Raw genomic sequence first — 7,927 nt, forward strand, 5'->3', positions numbered from 1 at the left:
CTTATGTTAGTACATAAGGATGAACAGATAAGCTGGATGTACTTGTGTGATCGGGTCACAGAAAGAAAGGAGCTTTTCTAGAGTGGATGATTTATATTTAAATATACTTGTCTGCTAAGGTTATTAACTTAACTATCTGGGAAGTGTTAAACTAGAACTATATGGTGGTGAGGGCCAAGGAAAACTAAATGAAAATTAATAAGAGAGAGAAACCTTTAGTACAGAGGTAGTTATAAGTATGGGCTTAATTGCTACTGTTGTTAGAAGTATAAAATATAAAATGGAACTTTAGAACACTGGTAGGGATTAGATATAATGGGAATAACTGAATTATGGTTAAACATAGATGATTTTGATGACAGAAGTTTATTTGAAGTGCATACTTAGTTGGTTTGGGGTTTTATGGTGCAAAGCAACAAAGCTATCTGTGATAAACATCTGGTAAAAAGTTAAAATTAAAGTAAAATTACTAAAATTCACAAAAGTAAATTAAGGTAAAACAAAAGAAAGTTGAATTTTTGAATTAAAAACATAAATAGCGTTAAAGAGATTAATGGCCTTTAAAAAACTAAAAACATTTCTATGAAGGACAGTGTCACCATCACTAATAACATTGTCTAATGTTACGGATAGACCATGTTTACAATGGTGCAGTCGTTGAGAGTCGTAACGACGACAAGACAGTAAAATGTGGCTTATTATGACCTGAGTGTTACATTGGTGCATCAGTTCCAGGTAAAATAAAACGATAAGTTAAAAAACTATGACCAATGCGTAGTCTAGTTAGAACAACTTCCTAGGACGGCCAAAGTACAACAGAGGGTTTTATTTGGAAAAGCTTGTTTTCACGTCGCTCAGTCCAAGTCCATTGCCAACTGTGTCGGCGAGTCCGTTACCGCGAACACCAACGTGGACTGGTATCCATAAGAACTAGATAAAGTAGATGTTAAAGAGAGATGGGCCAGTCTGTTTTGAATATCGGCGAGAACAGCGTGCTAATATGAAGCAATTCTAGGGCCAGTAGAGAAATAAGCCAGTCAGTACATGCAATTTGAGTACTGCTTAGCTTCTATGTGATCCAGGGCAAGAAAAATGGCATACAGTTCAGCAGTGAACACAGAAACTGTAGAGAGGATTCTGTATGCAACCACTGGACCACAACAAACCATGGCAGAGCCCACACAGTCATCTGATTTTGAACCATCTGTGTAAGTAGGAATGGAAGGATGGTTCGAAAGATGTTCAGGAAATAATAGACAGTATTTCCAATCAGGAGTATCTGCTTTTCTCAGATGACTTAAAGATAGGTCACATTTGAAGACTGTAAGAACCCAATGTGGGATGGGCTGACCAGTGGATACAGCAATGTTATCCAAAGACAGACCCAATTCATCTAGTTGCACCGGGATATAAAGGTCAAAAGGAACAATAGCAGAATGTCTATTCAGAAAAAAAACATGGCTCACCAAGGAAGGAAAATAACCCCAGGGGGGGATGCTGTGGAATAATTGAAGTTTCGAAGAATACAATGAAGACAGTTGCAAACGGCAGAGGTGCAAATAAGGTTCATGAGACTTTACGTATAAGCTCTGAACTGGAGAAGTGCAAAACGCTCCGGTGAAGAGCCGAAGTCCTTGATAATGAATGGAGTCCAGCATCTTCAAGGCAGAGATCCTGGCAAAGACATAGACCAGTGACCCATACTCTAGTTTTGATCGAATGAGAGCACGATATATCTTTAACATAGAATACTGATCCACTCCCCAAGTGGTGGAAGAGAGGGCACGGAGGATGTTCAGTGCTCTTGTACACTTGACTCTTAGCTGCTTGATGTGTGGTATATAGGTCAGCTTATGGTCAAAGATGAGCCCCAAGTACTTTCTCTTAGGGACAATGGATAGCACAACTTTACCGACACGGAGTTCAGGATCGGGGTGAATACCCCGTTGCGGCAAAAGTGCATGCAAATGGTTTTCGGGAGAGAAGTTATAACCGTTTGCTGTGGTCCACTTCAGTAAACGATTGAGGGCGGTCTGTAGCTGACGCTCAGTATACCTCATGGTCGACGACTAACACGAGAGGATTATGTTGGTTAAAGTTCCCCAGGATTAAAAAGGGCAACTGTTCAACGAGATCATCCAGGTCTGATTGATCATATGTCTCTCCAGGAGACAGGTAAAGAGAACAACAGTGATGGTACACCCAAGGAAACAAGGATGGCGACGACCTTCAAGGGTGTGTCAAGTGGCAAAGACAGGGTGGGCACATGCTGATCAACCAACAGTGCCACCCCTTTATGCACTCATGCATCACACAACTTGTCATTTCCGTACAAAGAAAACTGCCGAAAGGTGACTGTATTGGCAGGTTTCAGGAATGTTTCCTGTAAGGAAAGACATACAGAATGGTAGGAAGCAATCAGTGTTTTAATGTCATCCAGATTAGAACGTAAACCTTCTGTTTTCAACCACATTTTTGTCTTTATTTGAGGGAGGTCTGTCGACCTCCACGTATCCTACCCTGGGTTAAAAGTGCAGGTCTGTATTGTTGGAAGAGGATTCCAGTGACTAAGGACGTGAACAAATGATTGTTTTGCATCTTGGGGTGAGAGAGGAAGATGTATACGAAGAAATACCTGAACCTGGAATCAAAGGATGTGGATCTTGGGATTTGGTGGAATGTATATAAGAGACAAATATAGGTGTTGAAGTTGATTCATCAACTTTCTTAACCATGGAGGTTAAAATACTTTTCATATGGTTTGAGAACGATTCTTTTGGAGGCACAGAGAGATCTGTCTGCACTCTCACTGTAGTAGTAAAACAAAGTGCAGCAGCATGCGTCTGAGATGAGGTGGTGGACAGCAACATTCGAGCCTCAGGATAGGTAATGTTTTGGATCGTTTACAAACGCTGCATCTCTTTTTCTTCCGACCACTTAGGGCAAGAACGAAAGTAGGACGGATGTGAAATGTTGCAATTAACGCAGTGAGGGTTTGCTTCATACTGATGCATATCATGGTCTTTGCCACCGCAACGAGCACACGTCAAGGAACCACAACATGATGTGTTCGAGTGACCAAATCGCTGACATTCAAAACATCTGAGAGGGTTTGGGATATATGGCCGTATCTAGCAATTAAGATAATTTGCCTTGATGATGGCAGGTGGATGTGGTGATGTAAATATTGAAATAATGACATTGGTCGGCATCATAATTCCATTTTTGTTAGTGAATACAAGTCTTACTGCAGAAACTCCTTGGGTAGAGAAACTAGCGAGGATCTCCGACTCTGGGATGTTCTTCAAATCCCTCTCAACAATACCTCCTCGTGATGAACTTAGAGTAAGATGTAAGGTGTAACCTCAATAGGTATATCCCCAATTGCCTTTAAATGCAAGAGGAGTTTACTGTGTTAGGAGTTAATGTTTCCACCAATATGTCATCAGGACGTAGCTTTTTGACTGACTTAGGAGAGACGGCAAGTCATTCTAGTTCCTTCTGAATAAAAACGGGAAACATTTGCCCTAAAGGTTTGTCTGAAAGAGAATACAATGTAAGAAATTGAAGTAAAACAGGTGGTATAGATGGTGAGGATTACTGCTCAGAATATTCAAGACGTGGTCGTTTACCTACGGACTGAGTTTTCAATATTTTATTTAAGTTTTTATTTGTGGGATTCATGATAAAGAAAAAGTTTCGGTGACCCCACCCAACATGAAGCCCCACGAGGGGATGCACTACAGTGGGACATTGCAACAACGCCATGGCTTTGTGAGCACTATACCCAAACACCAGCATAAGATACAATGTCCACAACAACCACTGAGAACACCTAACACTGGTACTTGGTTGACCCCACCCAACATGGAGCCCCACGAGGGAACGCACTACAGTGGGACATTGCAACAACGCCATGGTTTTGTGAGCACTATACCCAAACACCAGCATAAGATACAATGTCCACAACAACCACTGAGAACACCTAACACTGGTACTTGGTTGACCCCACCCAACATGGAGCCCTACGAGGGGACGCGCTACAGTGGGACATTGCAACAACGCCATGGTTTTGTGAGCACTATACCCAAACACCAGCATAAGATACAATGTCCACAACAACCACTGAGAACACCTAACACTGGTACTTGGTTGACCCACCCAACATGGAGCCCCACCAGGGGACACTACAGTGCCAAACAAGGACATTGCAACAACGCCATGGTTTTGTGAGCACTATACCCAAACACCAGCATAAGATACAATGTCCACAACAACCACTGAGAACACCTAACACTGGTACTTGGTTGACCCCACCCAACATGGAGCCCCAAGAGGGGACGCACTACAGTGGAACATTGTAACAACGCCATGGTTTTGTGAGCATTATACCCAAACACCAGCATAAGATACAATGTCCACAACAACCACTGAGAACACCTAACACTGGTACTTGGTTGACCCTAGCCCAAATGGACCAGCCAATTGACCTTTAGGGCCCACCCAAAGTCGCCCATCCACAGTAATTCAAGACCAAAGTGGTGTGTTAATGTTGGACCCTTCAACCACCAGAATCCTCTCGTCCCATTCAGAGGTCGCCACGCAAGGTAAACATGTGGGTAGATGTTTAGATCTCATGGAATGTAAACTAAAAGAACATAACCTACTCACCACGGACAGGAATTCACACCGAGTGGTATCTGAAATACGTGTGTACAGGTTATTTAACAAGGACATAGTAGTAAAGACAGAAGGAAGAATTGCTTTATATGCAAAATATTTAATGGATTTAAGAAACACATATTTAATAAATTTATTAAAATAAAACACACAACCACCAATATTATTTAAAATGTATAAAAATATTTTAATAATACAAGAAAAATCAGCACTACTTTTATACGCGCAATAATATTTATACGAGAAACCTCATCCCTACTTTTATACACATATTGACATTGTTAACACACAAATTCACCGGTACAAGACAGTTTGAAAGATTAGTGTGATAGTTAAGGGAAACTTTACGAGAAGGAATTAATATTATGATAGTTGAAACAAGTGAACATGAATTTCATTTTAGTATGATGACTTGTCTGTTACGTTACTATTATTTCTTATTGCGCTACCAATATTATTATTTCTATGGCCCGGCATGACCAAGCGTGTTAAGGCGTGCGACTCGTAATCTGAGGGTCGCGGGTTCGCATCCCCGTTGCACCAAACATGCTCGCCCTTTCAGCAGTGGGGGCGTTATAATGTGACGGTCAATCCCACTACTCGTTGGTAAAAGAGTAGTCTAAGAGTTGGCGGTGGGTGGTGATGACTAGTTGCCTTCCCTCTAGTCTCACTTTGCTAAATTAGGGACGGCTAGCACAGATAGCCCTCGAGTAGCTTTGTGCGAAATTCAAAAAATAAACAAGTATTAAACTTCAATAGCATCCATTGACATGGTACAATATTCTGACGGGATCCTTTAAGCCAGTCATATGCAGGGGATCCAAATAATATCGAGCCCCCGAAGTACGTTTTGAATGAGTTTTGTGAAATATAAACATCTAGAACTTTCTTTGAGGATGCTAACTGTCAGTAGTAACCGCCTCTTTGAGCCAGTCTCTTTAATCATGTGAAGTCTTTTATGAGTAAACTTGTATTTCAACATCTGAATTGTTCTTGGAAGAAAATGGGCTTTTTGTTAGTGAATTGGATTCAACACAGCAGTCAGTCACTTAGATTCAACACAGTAGTCAGTCACTTAGATTCAACGCAGCAGTCAGTCACTTAGATTCAACGCAGCAGTCAGTCACTTAGATTCAACGCAGCAGTCAGTCACTTAGATTCAACGCAGTAGTCAGTCACTTAGATTCAACACACTAGTCAGTCACTTAGATTCAACACACTAGTCAGTCACTTAGATTCAACACAGTAGTTAGTCACTTAGATTCAACACAGTAGTTAGTCACTTAGATTCAACACACTAGTCAGTCACTTCTTCCAATGATCAAGTGAACTTGATCCATTTGACCACAACCAGCTTTCATTGATGTAGTACTCTTGTGACATTTACAAGCGTAGCTTCTAAACCACAAACAATGATGACGAGCTTTGACCTTTTAAACCTTCATTTCGCCTGAGGATTATTCTTGTATAGGCACAGCTATGTAACCCTGAACCAGCGTATCCCAAATTTTCTCGGTCTCAGCAATGTTTTAACAGCGCCCCTAGACGAAAAAAAAACCTAACAGTTCCGTTTATTAAGTAGTTAGGTCCAAATAGCTTAAGTATTTATATCCTAACAACTTAGTAGTCGTTTGAAAGAATAAACACACGTAAATTCAAAGTGAAAACAATATTTTTATTTCATTTTTAAATAAACACAATTACTAATGGGATGTGTGCTCCTCTTGAGCACTTCACCACTAATGGGATGTGTGCTCCTGTTGGGCACTGCACCACTAATGGGATGTGTGCTCCTGTTGGGCACTGCACCACTAATGGGATGTGTGCTCCTGTTGGGCACTGCACCACTAATGGGATGTGTGCTCCTGTTGGGCACTGCACCACTAATGGGATGTGTGCTCCTGTTTGGCACTGCACCACTAATGGGATGTGTGCTCCTGTTGGGCACTACACTACTAATGGGATGTGTGCTCCTGTTGGGCACTACACTACTAATGGGATGTGTGCTTCTGTTGGGCACTACACTACTAATGGGATGTGTGCTCCTGTTGGGCACTACACTACTAATGGGATGTGTGCTTCTGTTGGGCACTACACTACTAATGGGATGTGTGCTCCTGTTGGGCACTTCTCAAACTTCGGAATCTGATTGAACAGCGCCACCTCATGTCCTGTTCCACATTGATTTTCGCGCGTTACTTGCTTTTTATAACAGGAACCGTCAAAATCCCAGCTTCGCAGAGATATGACGTCGCCAATGGAATTAGGATTCGGTGAGCTTTAGCATTTAGCAGCGGGTAGTCATCGTTTACCGACGTCCAAAGCTCAGTCAGTTCCATGTTGCCAATTTGTTTTTTAAAGTCTTGTCAGAAGACAGCTCAATAAGGTTTTATTCTTCTGCAGAGAAAAATTTATATGGGGCCTAAGCCTTGAATGGGTCTTGGATCCATGCAAACTTCTTCATGTCTTCTAGAAAGTAATTTTAAAACGAGTTACTGAGCTGTGATAAGTGCTCCTCAAAGAAAGATTTTAGTTCGTGGGTAAAATCAACTTCATTGGATGTAACAAACTGTTGTAACAGTCACAGTTTTCATTCATTTTTCTTCTATATAGTAGTAACTTTCTCTGAAGGTTGAAACCTTCTTTGCAAGTTTCAGAATGTGCGTGTTGCAGAGAGAGGTTCAACACATTCAGTTTTTCGAGGAGATCACACAGGTACGATAAGTTTGACAAAACCTCAGTATCCAGGAAGTTTTTACACCTTGTTCTTCTAGATAAGAGTTCCTGTCGTAATTCGAACACAGGAACAGTACATTCCCACGGGAGAGCCATCGCGAGCTACAGTAGTTCAACAAATATGTGTGCTCAGATCACATATTCTCGCACAGTTTTTTAAAACCTCGCCTTCTGCGACCAAGTTTTCAACACTTTCCATGACCAGGTTCAGTGGACGACTCGGGTGCTTTAACGCAAGGGCTTCCCTGTGGATTATGCAATGGGTCCATTGTATATCAAGAGCGGTGCTTCGTATGACCTCCTGCAGGTCATAACAGCTGGACATAGAGCGACCACCATCGGTACAGACACCAACGCACTTATTCCAGTCTAAGTTGTTTCACACATAAAAATGTCAAGGATCTCAAACAAGTCTTGAGTCTTTGAACCTGCAGTGATACTTTCACCAAAGGGAAGATCTTTCACAGTTTTGTCACCATCCACGAACCGTGTGTAGCAAATCAAATGAGCA

This window comes from Tachypleus tridentatus, chromosome 6 (assembly GCF_004210375.1).
Source record: "Tachypleus tridentatus isolate NWPU-2018 chromosome 6, ASM421037v1, whole genome shotgun sequence".
NCBI lineage: Eukaryota > Metazoa > Arthropoda > Merostomata > Xiphosura > Limulidae > Tachypleus > Tachypleus tridentatus.